We start from the raw sequence: 22,001 nt of genomic DNA, 5'->3' as shown, positions 1-22,001 counted from the left end.
AAATACTGCCTACCTCCTCCCAGTAACCCCATAGCAGCTGCATGGTCTTCTTACATGTTAGGTATGTCACTATGTCATTATGTTAGGTATGTCATTTGAAGCAGCACATTATATAATCCTTGGCACAATGCACATTGTGCACCAGATGTACATAGTAAAACCACCCATATTTCACAAACGATATTGCACAAATTGAAGAAATGCGCATATCTGTGTGTGTATCATGTACAATTGCAGTTTCTAAATGTTTAACTTCCTTTTACGATTTTAAAGAGGAACCTAAGAAAGGGGGAAGTGTTAGAACAAGATTTGTTAGCGTGTGAAATAGACAGACAAAAAGTTTGAGACAGATGTAAATAGTATATTTGTAAGAAAGAAGAAAACATTAAGGTGAAAGCTCAAATCTAAAGGACTGCAGAGAGAGGAGAAGGAAGACCATCTGATGAAAGCCATCACACATTAGAAGGTAAGCTGACAACTGTCACCCATGTATATGTGCTTTACAATATGGTAGTGACGTGCGATGACAGATACTGTTCTAGTGTCCTTAGTGGATGAAAAGAGAAATATACCAATTCACTTCTTGTGCTATTGGAATAAATTATCTTAAAATCCAGTGATGGCAAAAGTTTACAAAAAACAATGAATATGATCAATGGGTCTCTGCTACAGTTCTCTATGCAGCTGAGGATAAAGTATTGTGATATCACTTTATAAGATGGGAATAATTCTATAAAGGGAGTTTACCTCCATCTAAAACAGTGTCTACCAAAGCACCTGTTACATATTGCACATCAGGACTTGTCTGTCTTTATGTTCGGGGGCTGCACATACATGACCACACCCAAGGTGCATCAAACAGTTCCTCTGAATAGAATACAAAGTTGATTTTTTTGACAGCAACATTGCACTTTGACAGAAGCCAGAACAGAAAGCGGTTTCATCTCTGGAAGCCCAACAGGTCCATGCATTACATGGGCAGGTATTCATTTGATATGCTGCGCTGTCAGTACCTTCCTTCAACAATAACAGCCACCAGATTGTTTTTGAAAAGGAGTAGTCTCCATGTCAGAACCTGTTGAAAGAATTCCCATGTTGCAGAAACGCTGCTTTTTTTGTTGGCCATCTATGTAAGGACTCGTTCACATCTGCGCCCGGGCTCCGTTCTGCAAGTTTCCGTTTCCTGCACAAAACAGAGGCAGGATACGGAAACCTGCAAGACTCTTTCTCACCCATTTGTTTGAATGGGTGAGAAAACTGTCCGGCCGTGAGCGGCGGTGAGCATTTTATGCTCTCCGCTGTGAAACCGGGGTTTTTAATCCAGACACAGAGTCAGACATACAGTACTCTGTGTCCGGATTTTAAAAAACGGTTTAGCGGCGGAGAGCATAAAACACTCACCGCCGCTCACGGCCGGACCCGGTCTGTGGTTTCTGTCTTCTTGCATGCAGAAGACGGAAACCACAGAACGGAGTGCCGAACGCAGGTGTGAACCTAGCGTAAGGAACATGGATGTTACAATCCTTATTTTTATGTACTGGAGGATATCCAAAAGAAATAGCTTTCTGTTTGCCTGGGAAGAACTTCATCTGTAACTATACAGCTACATTCATAACTAGAAAAAGCTTGAGCTTATAGTTGACTTGTGAATGGCCTCTCCTACTATTCCCCTAGATGTTGTGGCCACTATTGATGATTGGGGTCGAGTTATTTATTTATTTTTCCCTATCAATATGCCTTTTTGGAATATGAGATGGAAATCCACGCAAGCACGGGCAGAACATGCATCCTTGCAAATGGTTTTTTGCCCTTGACGGGATTTGAACACCAGGACTCCAGCGCTGCAAGGCTGCAGTGCTAACTACTGAGTCACTGTGTGGCCCCCAAGGGCTTGAGTTATTTTTGATCCTGGCTGTTGCATTGTTGTATATTCCAGTTCCTATGTTCTACTGAACACCATTGTAGATTCATTTGCTGGAATGCACTGCTAAAATGAATTTACAGTTAAGTGAGAATAATATGCATTGACCCTTGTTCTTAGAATCGGTGAGTCTACACATTGTATATAGGAGGCGTTTTTCCCAGATGCATTTTCTCCTATGATTAAAAAGTAAGGAAACAAGAAGGAAGAAAGTTTATATCTTGTTTTTAACTTTATAGTGAATGGCAACAGATAAAAATGGAGGGTACTACATCTGCTATTCTATTGCTCTTTCAGTCCATTGTTTAGCTGTAATTTTTATTGAAAGATTTATGAGAAACTAGCTGGTACCCGCGACTTCGTCTGCGGTGATTGTAGCAGTGGGTATATACAGGCGCGGGTAAGGTTTTCGTACTGTGTATAAGGGATGGGATATGAAATGTAACTGTGTTTCTTGTTTTTGCTGTAATTCTGAGAGCACATGAGACTTTTGTGTTGAATGTAATTTGTATTTCAGCCACTACGGTGTTGGTATAAACTGTACATATACTGTACATATACATAGTGTCTTTGGGACAGAGGTATTTCAGGTTAATATACTTCGATATACGACATTGTATGAGTTGTTATTTTGCGCCAGTACATGTAAGTTTTGGGCACAGGATACTCTTGAGCAAGCAACATAAAGTCTGGCCCTGTGCATGACAGTTTAGTAACTCCATGCGCCTCTTATTAATAGCAATTAACCCCATCATGTCCCTCACATTAACCCCTGTGTAAGAGTTACTGATAGAGATGAGCGAGTACTGTTGGGATCAGCCGATCCGAACAGCACGCTCGCATAGAAATGAATGGACGTAGCCGGCACACGGGGGGTTAAGCGCGCCGGCTACATCCAAGTGGAAGTACCAGGTGCATCCATTCATTTCTATGGAGCGTGCTGTTTGGATCAGCTGATCCCAACAGTACTCGCTCATCTCTAGTTACTGATATTTGAGAGAGTGAGGCACACAGGGGTTAATATGAGGGACATGATGGGGTTTATTCCTATTAATGTGAGGCACATGGAGTTACTAACACTAAACTAATAACCCCAAATGCCTGACATTAATGAGAATAGGAAGTAAAGGAAGGGAGCTGTGTGTTTCTTACTTTCAGTTTGCTAGCATCTTCGGCAGGAGCTATCACTATAGCAGGCAGAGACTTGAGCGATTAAGCTCCACCCCCTGGGTTTCCTGCACATCTCGCAAAGGGGAGTGTCCTTATGCCTTAGCTATAGCACAGCACTGAAGAGACTCGGACTTCATTTAACTCTTGCAGGTCCTGTGCTGCTGGCGTGCCAGTGAAATATGGCAGGAGTGCCACTCTTGGCACGTGTGCCAGGGGTTGCTGACCTCTGCTGTAGGGGGTAATATGAATTTTGTGGCTTGCTATGGTCCAAAGTGTGTGAGATTGCAGAGATAGTGATGTGAGTTTGGGTTTTGTGGGGGTCCTGGGAAAAACGTATGTGCGCTATTGTGACAAAAAGTAGCCTATTGCGCAATCGAGTGTAGGGACTATGTTTGTGGAAAATTTCAGCCAAATTGGTGGAGCGGTTTTTGCGTGATTGACCGCCAAACATCCGAACATCCAAAGTCACAAACCCACAAACTCTCAAACATTTCACATTTATAATATTAATAGGATACAAAATGGACAAACCTTTATGAAACATTGCTGTATTCCTGTATGTAACCATGCAACAGTGAACCTCAGATGTATACATAAACCTGAGACAAGAGGTGGAACAGAGGGGTAGTAAGAGCTAGGGCTTAAGGGAGGCATGGTCAAAGGCCCCGCAATATACAGTATCTATCATATTGATTGAAGAGAGAATGGAATGCTTCAACAGTGTTGTTCGGGGTCAAGCACCCCAGGCTACGGGTATCTTTCATTCAGGCCAAGAGTTCAGCACCAGGAAGGAAGGGTGGGAGGGGAGGAGGCTAAACACATCTCCATTGTTTAACTATATGAATTTTAGCAGTGATACACAAATAAAGAAAAAGCCTGGATATATTCTCATGTAGGGGTTTTCAGGAGATAGGTCATAGAATCTAGTGGGATCCACTGTAAAAAAAAATAATAAATAAATCAGTCAGTCATCTCCTTCACCTCTGCTCAAAAACCTTGTACTAAGGGGCTCTCCCAAAACAATCTGATGCAATGTACCTACTGCATTTTGGCATTGCCAACACTCCGAGGGAAAGAATGTAACAGGGCAGGGGTATGATACTAGTGCACCTGAAGTTTATATCGCGTTTCTTTATTGCGTTTCCTTGTACGTCCTTCCTTTTGTGGTATATCTATGTGTAGGGGATTCTCGACCATCTGGGGAGGAGAGGATCTGATAGACAATGAAAATCAGACCCTTCATGGAAGAACCTACCCAAAAGAGTTTCTCAAACAAAGTAGGGAGTGAAACCTTTAGACCAGTGGTTCTCAACCTTTTCAAGCATATTAACCCTTAGTGAGAAAATGTTGCAACCAAGTTCTCCCAAAGTAGCGATCACTTATTCATGTTAAGAAAATAAGGCTTTTTTTGGAGCATTCATTAACAATTAATGGCCCCCTCAGTGCCCCCCATGTAAAACAATGGCCCCCACAGTGTCCCCATAAGTAGCATAATGTCCCCCTTAGTGCCCCCCATGCAGTGTAATGGCCCCCTCACTGCCCCCACACTCAGTAAAATGTCCACATCAGTGCTCTCAAACTAAGTATTATGACCTCATCAGTGACCCCACATGTATTATAATAGCCCTACAGTGTCCCCAGAAGTAACATAATGGCCTCCACATGCAAAATAATTACCCACACAGTGCCACCCACATATAATAAAATGACCCCCACATATAATGGTCCTCATGGTCTGTGATATTTAAGGAACAAGTGCTAAGCTGCATTCATTACTTACCAACGGGGGGATTAAAAGTACCATGGAGTACTCAGGATGTTAAGAAAGCACATGCACCCCTATTCATGCCAAAGATCCCAGTAAAAGAATAATGCCCTATAGCAGCCCCCACAAAGTATAATGTCCCATATTGTCCCTCCACAAAGTATAATGTCCCATAGCAGCCATCCATGTAGAATAATATCCCATAGCGGTCCTCCACATAATATAATTTCCCATAGCAGCCCTCCCTGCAGTATAATGTCTCACAGTGACCACCAAACTGTATAAAGTCCCATAGTGGCTCCTCCACACAGTATAATCTTCTATAATGGACCTCCTTAAAGTATAATTTTCCATAGTGGACCTCCATACAATATAATATCACATAGTGACCCTCATACAGTGTAATGTCTCATAGCGGCCCCTCCATACAGTAAAATGTCCCATAGTGGCCCCCATACAGTATAATGTCTAATAGCCATCCCTCCATACAGTATACTGTGCCATAGTGGCCCTCCACATAGTATAATGTCCCCGAATGGCCCCTACATTAGTAAAAATAAAAAATTCCACATGCACAGGCATTTTCCAATCATTTCAGGTTGAGCCCAAACTAATAATATACTCTGGTGTCTCTTCAGACACTCCGAGTATAATTAGTGGAGGCCAAGGGAGGTGAATAAACATAAAAAAAACTGTTTACTCACATCACTTGGGTTCCATCAGGGTCTGTCAGCGACTACTGTGGTTGGTATTTGGACCTCACCGTGACACATACCCCTAGGTATAACTTGATGTACCCCCATGGGTACATGTACTGCACCTTTGAGAACTACTGCTTCAGACAAGGGAGAGCTGCTGACCACATGCAGACTATGGCTGTTGTCAGCCCCTCTGGGTAGAGAGGGTTAAACAGGAAGGAAACAATTGAAGAATGTTTGGGAAGTAAAGTGAAAAAAATTATTGCAAGTATTTCTGGTAGATCTTGTGAATCAAATGGGGAAAGGGTGCAGGAGGGTGAGGGGCGGTGAGTAGGTCCATAAAAGACCATTGGGGTGCATAGGTGCAAACCACAATTTTTCAATTTCTCCCAATAATAGTGGAGAATATGCGGGACCACCAACCCCCCCGCATTTCCTCCTCGCCAACATCACCGGCCTTGTGAAGTGGTGGCGTTTGGTATTCCAAATAGAATGTAAAATGTAAAAAAGTTCCGAGTGAGGAACTGATACCGGGAGCAACTCAAAATTATATAGCAGCTTCAGCAAGAGGCACATTTTAACCCAGTAGGGTTCTCAGCTCGCAAAATAACCTATGGTAATATGCAGAATACAGAGCATTGAAAGTTATAGTTACTGTGGAGGGTTAAAAGCTCCTGAGGAACATTAATCCAAAAACCCTCAGTATTTGAAGAATTTACTTTGAATCCTGAAAGTTGACTATAATCACCTAGTACTCGTAGTAAGTTAAGTAGGAAGGTGTGGGGACAAGTAAGTGTGAGGACAACATCATCCATGAAAAGAGAGATTTTAAATTTACCTGGTCCGTACACTAATCCCTTTAATGTCCTGGTTCTGCCAGTGGCTCAATTCTGAGTGCAAAAACAAGAGGGGAAAGGGGGAAACCTTGTAATGTCCCTTTGTAGATAGGAAATGGACCAGATGATGGGTGGGGGAGTTTCACCAATGCCGTGTGGAGGGAGGAGAGGGCCCGGACTGCTGTGAGTAAAGCTCCCTAAACCCAAAGGCCTATAGTGTGGCAATCATAAGAGACCAGTCAAGGTGCTTAAAGGGGTTGGCCACCAATATTGACAAACAAATGTACAATAAAAAGTTTTACAATTTTCATCACATGACAATGGACCGTAAATCGCATGACCATGGTCAGAGTTTTATCCTCTAGAAGTAACAGAATGAATGACAGTAAGCCGAAATCTAGAAAACCGTGAGGAATTGATACAGAAAGTATATTGGAAAATTGTATATCTTTTTATTGTACATTTGTTTCTCATTATTGGTCTGAAAGTGGCCAACCCCTTTAAAGGCTTTTTCTGCATCCAAAAAAAGGGTAGGGGTAGAGTAATGGTTGGCTATCTCTAACAGGTTCACCATCTTACTGGTGTTGTCCGTGTGATAAGTGAGGGTAGCCAATCATTCAGGCGGTTAGCCAATATCTTTGTAAACAGTTTCAGGTCTGAGTTCAAGAGGGAAATCGGTCTATAATTAAAGCAATCCCGTGGGTCTTTATTTTATTTAGGGACAAGAGTAATGTGTGAGGCAGTTGTGTAACTACTGGGGTAGCAGTGGTAGCAGCTGCCACAGGGCCCGGGACATTAGGGGCCTGGCAACAGCCACTACAGCTGCGTTTTTTGTTAATAGGCCATTACCGGCTGGAGTTACTCCAGCCATTAACGGGCCCTACTTACTTACTGATCCCGGTGGTATAATGAACAGAGGCCCAGGAGAGGTAACGGAACATAAAAAAACAGTGTTACTTACTTCTCTGTGCAGGCTTCAGGCTACTTGCGTGAGGTCCCTGACGTCCATATGTGTCGCAACGCAGGCCCCCCGGTCACATGACGTCCCAGACGTCATTGAAAATGGCTGACAGCGGCGGGAGTGCAGCATTTTTATCCCCCTGGGTCTCCGATTATTATTATACTCTGGGGTCTGAAAAGGCAGATGGAACATAGTATTACCTGGTTTGTAACAAAGTAGATAGTAGTATAATTATAAGGTCTGTCACTTCAAACTTAAAACCATCAAAAAAATTAAGTGGACTGAAAAGGGAAGCAAAGTACATGGACGGATCCCCACTATAGGCATTGGGACATTATACTGTGTGGAGGGGCTGCTATAGGACATTATACTGTGCAGAGGAGCAACTATTGGACATTATACTGTATTAGATCGGTATGAGACCTTATACAGTGTGGTGGCAACTTTGGTACATCATACTGCATGAGGCTGCTTTAGGACATTATACCATGTGTAGGGGCTACTATGGCATATTATATTTTGTGGAGAGGCCACTGTGGGACATTATAGTGTGTGTAAATAGAGGTTTCCTGGTGTGGGGCCAGAAAATGGGGTGCTATTCCGTTTGGGGTGGGGTCCCAAGTTAAATTAATGCAGAGGAAAGCGTTAATTTTGCTGTTAACAGTATTAGGCCTTGTTCACGCGGTGCAATTTGGTGCTGATTTTGAGTCAGCCCAAGTCAGAGGCAGTTTCTTCCGTGATTCTGCCTCCCATTGAAAACAAATGGAGCAGGATTGCTGTGGATTCTGCAGCTGATTGAACCACGGAGGCCACATCTTGAGACTCCCCACTGAATAGATCCATTCATTTGGGCCTGATCAGCAGTGGAAAGCTGCAACAGAATGCTGATGCCCTGCACCATGAGCCAGAGGGCATAAAATAAGGAGGAATCAGAGGCAGATGTCCGCCTCAAATTCCTTTCCTTTCCTTTTTGATATCTGAACAGGTTCTATCTACTTGTACCTGTATTACAGTCCATTCCAGTAGGTCTGCCTCAACAAAAAAACACCCAATTTCATTTTTTATTTTTTTTTGCTGCAGTGTGTATGGGTTGCTCCAAAAGGGACCCACTGTGGCTCTGTTGCCCAAGTGCCTACACAAACCTGAAGCTAGCCATGTGTAGGAATGGCCAGTGGAGTTACCAACACAGTTCAAACAAGGCCTGGGAATGAATTAAGCATTGAAACTCCCTGCAAAATGAGATTATGCGCATGGTGGGTCCTATTTGTTACACACATTTTATCTGCGTATTCTGTGAAGACCATGTTAAAGTCACTCCTCCCATCAATAACATGATCGAAGGTAACCTAGGACACCTTGCAGGAACAAGATCTGTGAAGTGGAGCATACACGTTACACAATATAATGGTTTGACCATGCAGCACTAAATACTGCCCTGAGGATCCAGATCAAAGGCAAAATTAAATGTATCTGTGTGGTCATAATGTGTTTCCTGAAGAAACGCCACATCCATCTGGAGGGTATGAAGATCTCATAGGACTAAGTGGTGTCTAGAGTTGTAGCCCAAGGCCTTTCCTGTTAAAGGTAATACATTTAATCATGGGTAACTAAAAATAGGGAAAACAGTAAATATGGAGGCAATCTCACCCATTTCACCATAAACCTGCAGGCTCTTTCACAATGGTTAAGCTTGAGAGAAGACAGTGCCAGGTTGTCTGACGGTAGCAGGCCTCTAGACCTAAAGGGGGTGGGGAGAGGAGATGAGAAGAAGGGGAGGAAAAGACAAATTGAGGGCATGACTACATCTCCTTTTAGGGGGTAGTCAGTTAAAACTGTGGATCTACCTATAGGAAAGCTGATGGTCTTGTAGAAGTTGGAGGAAACGGCGAAGATGGCACCTTTTTTGGAGAGTGAGCAGCGAGAGGTTTTGGAATAGTTATATTTTAGATCTGCCAAACATAAAGTTTCTCACTCTCCTCGCTTTACTCATGATGTTTTCTTTCAAAGTAAAGTTGTGAACACAGGATATAATGTCCAGAAGTAGACAAAGGGCCTTTTGGGAGGAGAGCTTGAGATGAAGGACTTCCTCTCAGCCACTGGTAGACTCTTGATTCTAATACTGTTGCACCTGCCCGTCTCATCAAAGAGCAGCAAGCTACCGTATATTACTGTACATACCTCTCTTCTCCCTGGCTCTTCTGTCTCTGCCCTTCTCTGGGCACACATGAAATGTCACAGAAATACGCCTGGAACAGGGGAAAAGCACAAAGGGCGATCAAGCATGGAGGTAAGTACTCTACAGAAAAACACTGTGTGGGACCACTATATAGTGTCATTATTTGGGGGGCATTATTTTATATGGGCCACAATATTGGAGCTTTATATTGGAGGCTGTTAAATTGTATGGGGGACTCTGGATGTTTGCCATTAAACTATAGGGGAGCAGTGATGGGGCCATTATATTGTTAAATTGTATGGGGCATTAGAGGGAATATGAGGGTATGTTTTGCCTCAAAATCAGTGCTAGATTCCACCTCGATTCTGCCTTGATTGTTTGTACCTCCCATCTGCCTCCCATTCATGACTTCTCTGAGACTGAATGAGCCCTGAAGACCAGCGCAGGAACCCAGGAAAAGTGATTAATACTGTATGTGATGTTTAGTCACACTCCCCTGGGCCTTCATTCATTACACTCTGGAGTCTGAAAACGCAAACCCCAAAAATTTTGGATTCAACTGTGCATGAAATTTTTGGAAAATTAATAAAAGAAAACAATGGGGGCCACTATGGCACATTATACTTTGTAAGGGGACACTATGGGACAATGTACTGAGTGGAGGGGCTACTAAAGGGACATTATGCTATGTGAAGGGCTGTTGTGGGACATTATACTGTATGGAGGTGTTCACTGGACCATGTGTGAGTATGGAATTGCATCTTCTATGCAAGTAATTAATACTATAACATTGAAAAGTAAGACACCATCACAGTTCTTATGGATCATATTTGACTAGTACTTTATTAAATCCAATTGTTCATAACAGATATAAAACAGAACTGAAGGGGGATACAACTGCTGAAGATACAGTTGTAAAAGAAATATTTGTGAAGAAAAAATATGGACCTGCCTGAATGAACACTGATATATGAATTTTCCATTTATTTATACCATTAGAAAAGGGCATTTAACCAACTTACTCCTACTACTCAGGTATATCCCATTTGTAAAATCGTGAATTCAAGCTTACCATGTGCGTAATAACGCCATACTCAAGGTGCCTTATCTAACCGAGAGTTCACCTCAATTTCCAACATAGGATCTATATCTGTGCCAAGACCAAGTTAAAATTACAATACACCTCCTAGATATTTGCCACCACCTTAAAAAGGGGTACAGGGGATATATAAATTATTTCTGTCTCAAAATTGCCACCTAAAAATATCATCTAACATGTTTCTCTTTATATGAATCTAAACTAGGGGTTCATCACTGGTACATAGATTAGATACAAGGGGTAAAGGGGGTAGGAAGTCCCCGCTACGTTGCTAGCTTATTCATTTATCTGCCATCAGTTATGTTATTACCCCCCCGTAGATTCTCCCCACACAGACATTCAGAGCGATATAATAGCTGTAATATAAAATAGAACGATAATAGCTCAGGCTCAATAACCATCAATACTGCTTGAAGACTATTCATGTCTATAGAGCTGTCAAGCTGTGTGACACAACCCTTTAGTAAAGCATGTGAAGAAAGGAGAAGTCTATAAAGAATTACAAGAATGCTGTTTGAGAGGAAGGGTGTTCCCTGTCACTTTTAGTTGCAGAGCATGTGTATGCAGAGGCGTAACTAAAGGTTTACAGGCTCTGGTGCAAAAGCTCAGCTTGGGCCCCCTAGGCCACTTCTCACGACTCTCAGATGCAGATGCAACATTTATATTCCCCTTTCCTTCCCTATTTTGGCCAAGATCCCCATGAAGACAATATGCTGTTGATTAACTACTACTTTTGGCATTCAAAGGTTCATTTTCTTTACCTGTCTCACTTTAGTATAAGGAAAATGTTTATTTTTGTACCGTGTTAGCCAGTGGTTATGAAATATAAAAAAACTTGCAAGTCTTCAGTAGGTGATACTTTTTTTAATGGGTAACTCATAATGATGACAGAATATGACGTTTCAAAGCTTCCTCTGGCTTCTTCTTCAGATACATCTTGAGATATATCTGAAGAAGAAGCCAGAGTAAGCTTCGAAACGTCATATTCTGTCATTATTATGAGTTAGCCATTAAAAAAGGTATCACCTACTGAAGACTTGCAAGTTTTTTTGTTTTTTTTATGTCTTGCTTCAATGAACCAGAGGGTAGGGAGTCAATGTCGGACTGGGATATCTAGGGCACACCAGTGGAATGATTTCTAGGGGCCCATCCTCAGGTCCCCTGCAGATCAACTGTACAGGCAATAACAATTCCATGCTGCTTACCTGCCATACAATATGCACCACTGCACTACTTAAATCCAACTCTACTCTATACATGACCAGTGAGCAGAGTGGCTCCTGGAATTGTTAACATTAACATGGTCCATAATTCTATAGTACCGACAACTGCGGTTGTCATAAATATGAGTGAGTAGTGCCAAGCATGGAAACAATACTGGGAGCTGTGTGTTTTGGCAAACATCTGATCTGCGAGGTCCTAACAGCCTAAGAGATCTAAGAGATCCGTGAGGGCCTAACACTAGGGTCCTGCTGATCAACTGTTTGGATGAATTGTGTTGCTTTTGCAAACTCCCTCACTCCTTTGCTATTTATGTTGCAAAGAGCTGTTTGATAGTGACCGTGCAATATAATTACAGCCTGTGATAATATCACATATCTGCTGTAAAACAGATGGCATGTGATGTAAATAGTGAAGAGGCCCCACAAAGTATAATATGCTTCACCGTAGTTCCTACAAAGTATAATATGGTCCACGATGACCCACACACAATATAATGCTCCATAGTGGCACACAGACCAGGCCTCCACATGTTATGATATGCTTCACAGTGGCCCCACACATTATGATATGCTGCACAGTGGTCCAACAAATTATAATATGCTCCACAATGGCCCTCACACAATATAATATGCTCTACAATGTCCCTCACATGGTATAATATGCTGCACAATAGTCCCACACAGTATAATATGCTTCACAGTGGCCCCCACACAATATAATGTGCTCCACAGTTCTCCTCACACCCCAGAGTATAACAATTGGAGGTCCAGAGGAGGTGATGGAAAATAACAAACACTAATACTCAACTCTCAACCTTTCCTCAACTCTCCTTGGCATCCTTGATCCATCCGGCTGTCTTCAACATCCTCTTCTGCCTGTGCCTGATGTCACACTCCTCAGATGTCACATGGGGTGCACTGAGTCATTGCGCTGGTACACCCCATGTGACTGCTGCAGCCCAGTAACAGCTAAAATCTCTTATGATAGGGAAGGAAGCTTTAGAATTGTTCCAGAGATCAATTATCATTCATTTTCTTTCACATCATGTGGATGACTGAGTCTGTGGATGATGCTTATCTGGAGAAGAGTTGGTACCAGGATACACTCACAAGAAGAAGCAGTGTGATGCGCTGAATTAAAGGGTTTGTCCCATGAAAAGCATCCTTTCTATACTGCTAGTTTATGCGAATTTAAGACTTTTCCTAAATACATTGCTTTATCAAAACTGCTTTGTTTGGCCGCTATCTTAATTTATTCACTTCATTGTTGACACTCAGTTTCTATGGCCACTGGGCTTATCTGCTCAGTTCCCAAGTGATGTAGCTGCCTGCTCTCATGGGTCGAGGGAGGGGCTGCAATGGAGCTCCTCAGATAGGGGAGGGGGGAGGTGAGAGCTTTGGGATTACTGTGCTGTCTATCTTCAGCTTTTCCACTTATCAGCCGGTTTAATTGAATTTGGCTGATAAGGAGTCTCGTATCTCTGTATGTAATGCAAGCTGACTCAAATCCAGCTCTGCTACATCAGTTTCCACATCAGCTTTATACTGTGGTAATGCATTTATCAGAGCAAGTGAAACCCCGCCCACCAATGTACCGAGAAATCCAGGAAGTGAAGAGAGCACAAAAGCCCTGCAGGCTGCAGAACAAGAGTTATGGGAATACCCCTTTAAGTTCTGACTTTGGGTCTTGACATTCTCATTCCACTTACCTACACATTGTTGCAGACCAAGCCCTTTATGGCACTAGCAATGGCTTGTACCATCAGGATAATGTGCTCTTCCACACTGCAAAATTTCTTGAGGGATTGTTTGAGATACATAACAAAGACTTCAAGGTGCTGGCTTAGTCTCTAAATCCCCAGGTCTCAATCCAATCGCCCACCTGTACGACACATGGAGAACCCCAACTTGCAGTGGTGCCAGATATCATAGTACACAATGTAAGGTCATTCATATGCACCATATATGGTTCTTCAGCGAGGAAGGATGCACTCCTCAAGAGGTCGGCATAAGATCCCAAAATGGTAAAAAAACATATTAAAAACAAAATAGGCAGCATTGCAAAACTGAGAAAGATCGTCAGTAGATGTATTCCAACTTCTCAATCAAGGATGCAGTATAGAAATATGATATGCAAGTGTGTGTGTATAATATATATATACATATTCATAGTGAGTAATCAACACACACATATACAGTATATATATATATATATATATATATATATATATGTAATCAGCACACACAATTAATTACAGTAAATATCCAATTAATCGTAATCATTGTAAAGTGACAATACATATTATATTTCATAAAGAAAGTGCATAGTGCAGTAATAATGACATTGTATAAATAGTAAAGTGCAAACATTAAATAGTAATTCATAAAGTATAGATATTTCATTATGTAGAATGCAAACATGTGATCAATTATACCTCCACCAATCCGAGGATGAGAGGGGTGGCTAATTCAAAGGCACACAGCAGCGCCACACATGCTGCACACGGGATGCCCAGGAAATTTACTATACCATCTTTATTAAAGGGGCTCTATCATTAGAATTTGGCCAATTGAGATATTCATATGCCTGGATAGCCTTTAAAAAGGCTATTCAGGTGCTGCTAAGCGTTTTTTCAAAGACCCCCCTGTTTTTATTACATACCGGTTAAACCAATATGTAAATGAGCTTGTCTGTGCAACCTGGGCGTTCCTCCAAGCCTCGTGCACCCCCTGTGTCATACCTTCAAACTGTCCCCTCTTTTGCTTGAGCTCTGAAAACTCCTTTCTCCCTGTAACCACCTCCAGTGTCTCTCATATCGCACCTGTACATTGAAATGTCGGGCAGGCACACTAACGCTCCCTTCTGAGCACTACTGCACATGCCTGAGCACCATTTTCTTGTGGACAGTGGAAGAAAGTGCACAAGAAAATGGCACTCGGGCATGTGCAGTGGCGTTCAGAAAGGAGGCGTTACTGCGCATTCCCGACATTTCAATATGCAGGAGCTAAGTTCTAGTGCCACATGATCCATATTAGTTTTAAAGGGCCAATATCCCCAAATTCATTTAAAGGGCCTATGCATATATCCAAGAATATACCTAACTTCCACACTAGAAATTAGCTCCAAGGCAATACACCATCTGTTATATCATAGGTAAGTAATTAATGAAATAAACATTTATTAAACCAATGATTGTTTTGTGAACGATATTTACACCAACGCAGCCATATCCATTTTGTTGAAACTGTTGGTCAAACTAAGCATACATTTTCAATTACAAGGGCAGAGAAAAAAACGATCTGTCAATTTAAATGTAAAATTTCACCAAATACAAATTGATCTGGTTGAAATCACCCATACTTACCAAGTGTAGACTAATGTATCTGGCTAACTTAAGCTGATACGTCTTGTGCAATGTGGTTCATTCTCAGTTTGCATTTACAGGAAGCGGTCATTTCCTGTGGACTTAATTCATCTCAGTGTTTCCCACAATGTATAGATGATGTCTACTGTATATAATGTTCATCTATGTTTGCACAGCTATATGCTAAGGACACTGTCAGAAAATGCATTGCAAAAGTACAATATTTCATTCATCAGTTGGCAACTCTTAATGTAATTGCTATGTCTGGTACATACTGTACAGTTTATTGCTGACCATAAGAGAACTGATATCCAAAAGATTTCTCAATCGCATTTATTTTCATAGAAGAGAGGAATGAGTTGATGGACATTTCTAATTGGGCAAAATGAAATAAGATATATCCAATCTTCATCTCTCCTGATGACACCTCTCAGGGGAAAGAGTCCGGTTCAGTGTCAGGCTTTTTCATCAGTGTTTTGGTCAGTGTGTTGTATCAGTGTTTCCAAGTCAAAACCGGGATTGAAAATTACCCAGAGATGAGGTATAATGGAAAGATTTGCACCTTGTATTTCGATGGTTTCGTATTACAAACAATGGTGCAAAACACTAACATGTGAATGAGGCCAGCTCATCTCCCATGCTGAACAATGATGAGGGAGGCCTGTGTAGTATTTAATGGTGGTGTTAATTTTTCCCCTGGGGTGCTTCCAGTTGAAGGGAGTCCTCTCTTACACTGTGCCATGTGATGGTAAGATGGAAGGGCCCAGATGGTACATGTAGAAAAGACTCAGGAGGCAGTGGTGCACATGAACCAAGAAGTAACTCAAATGTGTGAACTGGTATCAGAAAACTCATCCCAATGGGGATTGTAGTTTCCATTGTATGGGTTATCCCTGAACTTGGGATGAAGAATGCCCAATATAAGAAGGTGGGATATGGTGCCTTTCTCAACTCCACATTGACATACAATTTTTTACATCTCCCAATATGGCTATTGGCCCAGTCCTAGGACCAACATACTTGGATGTGAATGTGTCCTAGATGATGGGTTCTATGAACCACGTCTTCCTCCAAAATTAGGCACTTTCTTCTCTATGAAACTGACAGCAATTCTTCCCTTTCTTAGGGCAGTATATGACTGCCTCAGGGGCTGCAGAGAACACACCGCAAGTCTCGCCAATGGTCCTTGGAGACTTGCAGCCTTCACCACCAATCCAGAGGCCTGTGATTTGCCAGGGCTGTCCAAGTCCACTATTGTTCATAGGGGTAGCCAAATACAGCAGAATACTGGGGATACAGATATATAACAAGGGAAACTAAAAAAACATACAATACAAGGATATTATACATATAAAAAGTATATATATACATATAGTGTAATCAATAAAATAAAACATTTTAAGCAGTGTCCACTGGGATACCACAAATATACTGATAAGAAGTTCAAGTAGTTACAATGAGCTTTAAAATGGAGATAGAAAGATAGATAGATAGATGATAGATAGATAGATAGATAGATAGATAGATAGATAGATAGATAGATATTAGATAGATAGATAGATAGGAGATAGATAGATAGATAGATAGATAGATAGATAGATAGGAGATAGATAGATAGATAGATAGGAGATAGATAGATAGATATTAGATAGATAGATAGATAGATAGATAGATAGATAGATAGATATTAGATAGATAGATAGATAAATAGGAGATAGATATTAGATAGATAGATAGATAGATAGATAGATAGATAGATAAGATAGATAGATAGATAGATAGATAGGAGATAGATAGATAGGAGATAGATAGATAGATAGGAGATAGATAGATAGATGATAGATAGATAGATAGATAGATAGATAGATAGATAGATAGGAGATAGATAGATAGATATATAGATAGATAGATAGATAGATAGATAGATAGATAGATAGGAGATAGATAGATAGATAGATAGATAGATAGGAGATAGATAGATAGATAGATAGATATTAGATAGATAGATAGATAGATGATTGATAGATAGATGATAGATAGATAGATAGATAGATAGATAGATAGATAGATAGATAGATAGATAGATAGATAGATAGGAGATAGATAGATAGATAGATAGATATTAGATAGATAGATAGATAGATAGATAGATAGATAGGAGATAGATAGATAGATAGATAGATAGGAGATAGATAGATAGATAGATAGATATTAGATAGATAGATAGATAGATAGATAGATAGATAGGAGATAGATAGATAGATAGATAGATAGCTGATAGATAGATAGATAGATAGATAGATAGGAGATAGATAGATAGATTTTTTTTTTAAGGTCACAGTGTAATAAAATTCTTCTACCTTTACAGGGTGTCTAGGAATTTACAGATGACTGGTAATTCTGTTGGGCATATTGAATATTACATTATATTTTATAATATTTTCAGAATTGTTCTTATTATTTTGACCTCTGGGGATATAATTTACTACAAGTAGTGTCTGACAGTGACTTACTCTCCTGTCTCTCTTCAGAACCCATGCATACTCACTGTCACTTGTATCTGTCATACAGCAGATTTAGCAGAGCACTGTAAAAGAAGCTATGATACTTTGAAGTATGTACAAAATCTTACATATCTAATAACATAATACATTTGTTATAGATAGTTTTAACACCTTTGTAGTCAGTCAAATTTGGTTTTCCATATAGTGCCTAAAAGCTAATTCACTCTTATCCAGACATTTTTAAGCCCAATGATAAAATTAAAAAGAATTGTACTTGTAAAAGGAGAGGACATTATCATGATATCGGTGAGGGTCTGACACCTTGCACCCCCATTTATTAGCTGGTAACAGAGCCAGAAGCAGAAGGATCTATCCACTGTATAGTGGCAGTTTTTGTCCCATTTAAGCAAATAATCTGGCATGGCAGATGGCTCCATACAGTGGATGGAGCCTTCTGTTTCCACCTTTATCCTCTGAATAGGTTCCAGCACTGAAGGCAGACTGTTACAACTGCTCTGTGTTACGTCTTTTTGTCAGAACCCACCAATATGATAATGATGACCCTTCCCGAGCATTGGTCATTAGTACCAAGTCCAGCCTTATAATATGTCTCTGCATAAGACTAGCATACAAATTCCCTGTGTTTTGCTGCAACATATCTATCTATCTATCTATCTATCTATCTATTCAAAAAAAGGGGTTAGGGCCCCTTCACACGGAGGATACTGTGGCTGATTCGGAACGTGTAAATGTTCGGAATCAGCAGCGTTTAAAGCAGGTCCCATTGCTTTCTATGGGAGCCGGCATACGTGCGCTCCCCATAGAAATGAATGGGCTGCTTTTTCCCAGTGTTGGGTTTTTCTTTCCGCTTGCAAAGTCGGACATCTTTGCATGCGGACAGTGAAGGAAGGGCACGGAGTGCAAAAGAACGCACCCGATCGCCATTTAAATAAATGACAGGTGTCATGGACACAGCAAGTGTCCGCTCCTAATGTCCGTGCCAGATTTTGAATGGACAGTAGGAGCGGACACTACCTGTCGGACACAGACGGTAGTGTGAACGCCCCCTTAGTTTTATACTAGCTGGATGCCTATTAGACTCAGCTTCTCTGGGTCTCATAGTCTTGCATAGATGTCAGACCTGGAGGCCATTGTTAGGTGGGGACTGCCATCCACAAACCACAGTGCAACTATAAAACCACTTAGATACTACGATGGATATAGCCAGTCATTTCTTTCGCTTTCTCTACTTCCTACCCATCTCTGAGTCTGTACTGTACATGAGGTGGGTAGTTAATGGGAGGACAGAGAGCATGCCCAAATACTGCAATTGCAAGTGGACACATTCACTGTCTTTCCACTTCCACATGCCGAGTGGCTCAGAAATAAGGATGTGAAAAGGCAGTGAGGTGATGGGAAGTGGTTAAAGAGGTTGTCCAGTTTCAGCAAATAAATATTATTGTTTGTATAATAAAAAGATATACAATTTTCCATTACACTTTCTATATCAATTCATTCATTGTTTACAACCAGTGGATAAAAATCCATGGTCATGTGATATACAGTCCATGGTCATGTGATAAACACACAGGTGCACTGTGTCACTTTTCAGACAACTTAATCTCATTTCGTAGAGGATGTGATTATGGACCAAAATATAATGTACTTCAATTAAAAATAGGAATGCTTTCTGTGAAAACCCTCTGACACTAGGTTCACACTAGCATTTGGGTTTCCATCTTTTGGCTCACATAGGGACCTGCAAAACAGAAACCCTATTCGCTTAAAAATAAGTTGCTTGCGGAAACTCGTGGACCCCATAGACTATAATGGGGTCCATCTGGTTTCTGCCCGGTTTCTGAAAACGGTGGAGAGAAAAGTCCTCATGCAAGACTTTTCTAACTGCATATTTTAAGCATAATGCGGAACAGAGTCTCGTACTGAGACTCAAACCTTAGCGTGAATCTAGTGTAAAGTTCCCTTTCAGCTAATTTACAGTTCACTTTGTTACTAAGAAAGTCTGTCTCTAGATACAGTCTGTTCCATCTTGCTTATCTCATTGAGTGTGGGGAACCATCCTTTTTCTTTTCACATGGTGAATGGAGGGGGGAGGCAGGAGTGTCTGCGAACTGTTGCTGTGTGCAAAAAACTGAGGACACTGAAAATCCCACAGTTTACGCTAGGTTCACACATGCGCTCAAGTTTCCATTATTCAGGTTGGCGTGGGGACCTGAAAAATGAAAACCCAATCTGCTTAAAAATTGATTACCCAAAAAAACACCCGGACCCCAGAGACTATAATAGGGTCCATCTGGTTTCCACTGGGTTTCTGCCTGAAAAATGGGGAGAAAAAAGTCCTGCTTTTCAAGCAGAATGGGGAGCGGAATCCCTGAATGGAAACCCCCGCAGGTGTATAAGAAAAGTCTTTAATGTACTTGTATCTACCTCTGGCTGCTTGTGGGATATTCTTTACAGACCACAGCAACTTTTACGTTCAGAATGAGCGGAGTGTATACTCCGTGTGAAGGCTCCCTTGTTGTATATAACCATCACCTCAAAAAATGTTAACCTATCGGTATTGTTTTTTGTGTTTTTCTCTAATGGGGGAATATACTGTTATACTGTACACTGTGGCATATGTCAGAAGACACTTGGTCTGGTCTAGTATCTAGTATAGTAGAAGAACCAACACCTATATTTGCCTAGGTAGTGTGTAACCCTGTGACTTTTAGGGAAACCTCTGAAAACTATGGTAATACTCAGGATAAGCACTTTATTTTGTTCCAGGAGAGAATTTCTATAGTATGCAATGTATAATATGTATCTGCTTAGTATGATCAGGAGCATAGCTGTAGGGGCAGCAGTTCCTACTGGTTCCTGGATCCTGAGGGGCCCTCAAAGGTCTCTCTGCCTCATAAAATATACCACTATTCTAAATTACATAAGGTTGGGGCTCAGGAGCTTTAAGTTCCTCCTCTATGTAAGTTGTATATATCGTGTAGGTCAAGGGGATTCTGTGCGGACTGTCTAGACTGACATACCCATAGAAAAACCAGACCATCCCCATTTGGAATAAAGACACAAGACAACTATTTGAAAAAACTCAATTTAGTGGACTGGGTAGGCCACAGCTTTATTGAATTTGCATATTTGTTATTATTAACCTCATAATAACCTTTATTTTGCAAATAGTAAACAACAAGTAGGGGGCGTGGCATAGTATGCCAGCCGTGAGACTCCACACGGGCACGTACAACCACTTCCCATTACACCACCAAAAACCGCCAGCTGTGCCTTAGGCCAACTCCAGATCCTCTAGAAAAGAGTCAAGCATAAGCATCACCAAGTAAAAACAAACATCAAAGGGGAGGGAAGGCGGGAAAACGCTCAGGTGAATGGCTGGAAAGAGGCAGACTAGGTAGTGACACAGATTAATAAGGCTATGGGATCTACCAAAATTAACCAAAACAAAAATGAGGGGGGGGGGGGGGTGGAGTAAGAGGGGAGAGCTGTGCTGATATTCTTTATTATAACAAGAAACGCCACAGCTCCCCCTGCATAAATAGCCTGCTCCCACCAATACAAGCTTATGGCAGGTAGGGGATGCAAAAGGAAAATGGCCGTACCTAACTGCTATACAGTCAGGGACGCCATCCCTAAACGGATCGGCGTTCAACATTATGTATAACCTATGAAGATTTTGATATGAACAGGGATAGAAATCTCTCACATTTTGTCTCCCATTGTGTAACATCTCTGCCTGCTCGGGTCTCTGCACCGCCCTCTGCTCGCGTGCTGCGGCGCAGGAGGCGTGTGCAGTATGGTTCTTGGCTTAAAGTTTTTGGTCGCACTGTGTGAACACGGCTCTAATGCTGTGATTGTATTTGCACCACACCCGTCTTCAGCCCTTGTTGCCTCTGTCCATTAAGTGGTTAATTTTGTCTTGCCTGTGATTGACAGCCTGCCTTCCTGTCAATTCCATGGGCAGGTTCTTCCTCCCCTATTTTATCTTGGCTCTCATTCACACCAGTGCTTGCTATTGCCTTTTGCATACTTGCTCCTTACTGTCCCTATTATGCTTGCATTCTTATCCTTGACCTTTGGCTTTCCACTGACTATTCTTTGGACTCCAATTTGGCACTGCATCGCTCGACTTTTACTGACCCTTGGCTAGCTGACCTCTCTTCTTTGTTGTCCGTCTTGTCTCCGTTTTGTGTTTCACATATCCAGGAAGGGACTGTCTTCGTGGTTGCCGCCTATTACGTAGGATAGGGCCTGGCAAT

At 41.4% G+C, this 22,001-nt stretch overlaps 1 protein-coding gene across 1 annotated transcript in view; it reads left to right on the top strand.

Annotated features, from left to right (window-relative positions):
- Positions 1 to 323: 323 nt before the first annotated feature.
- FGR (FGR proto-oncogene, Src family tyrosine kinase) overlaps positions 324 to 22,001 on the top strand; it is a 75,670-nt gene continuing 53,992 nt past the window's right edge. Inside the window, exon 1 of the mRNA XM_075262722.1 lies at positions 324 to 466. The gene's annotated coding sequence lies outside the window, so the exon portion shown is untranslated. The remainder of the gene's footprint in view (positions 467 to 22,001) is intronic.

Source organism: Leptodactylus fuscus, chromosome 2 (genome assembly GCF_031893055.1).
Source record: "Leptodactylus fuscus isolate aLepFus1 chromosome 2, aLepFus1.hap2, whole genome shotgun sequence".
Classification (NCBI taxonomy): Eukaryota; Metazoa; Chordata; class Amphibia; order Anura; family Leptodactylidae; genus Leptodactylus; species Leptodactylus fuscus.
This window is presented reverse-complemented; position numbering and strand designations above follow the sequence as displayed.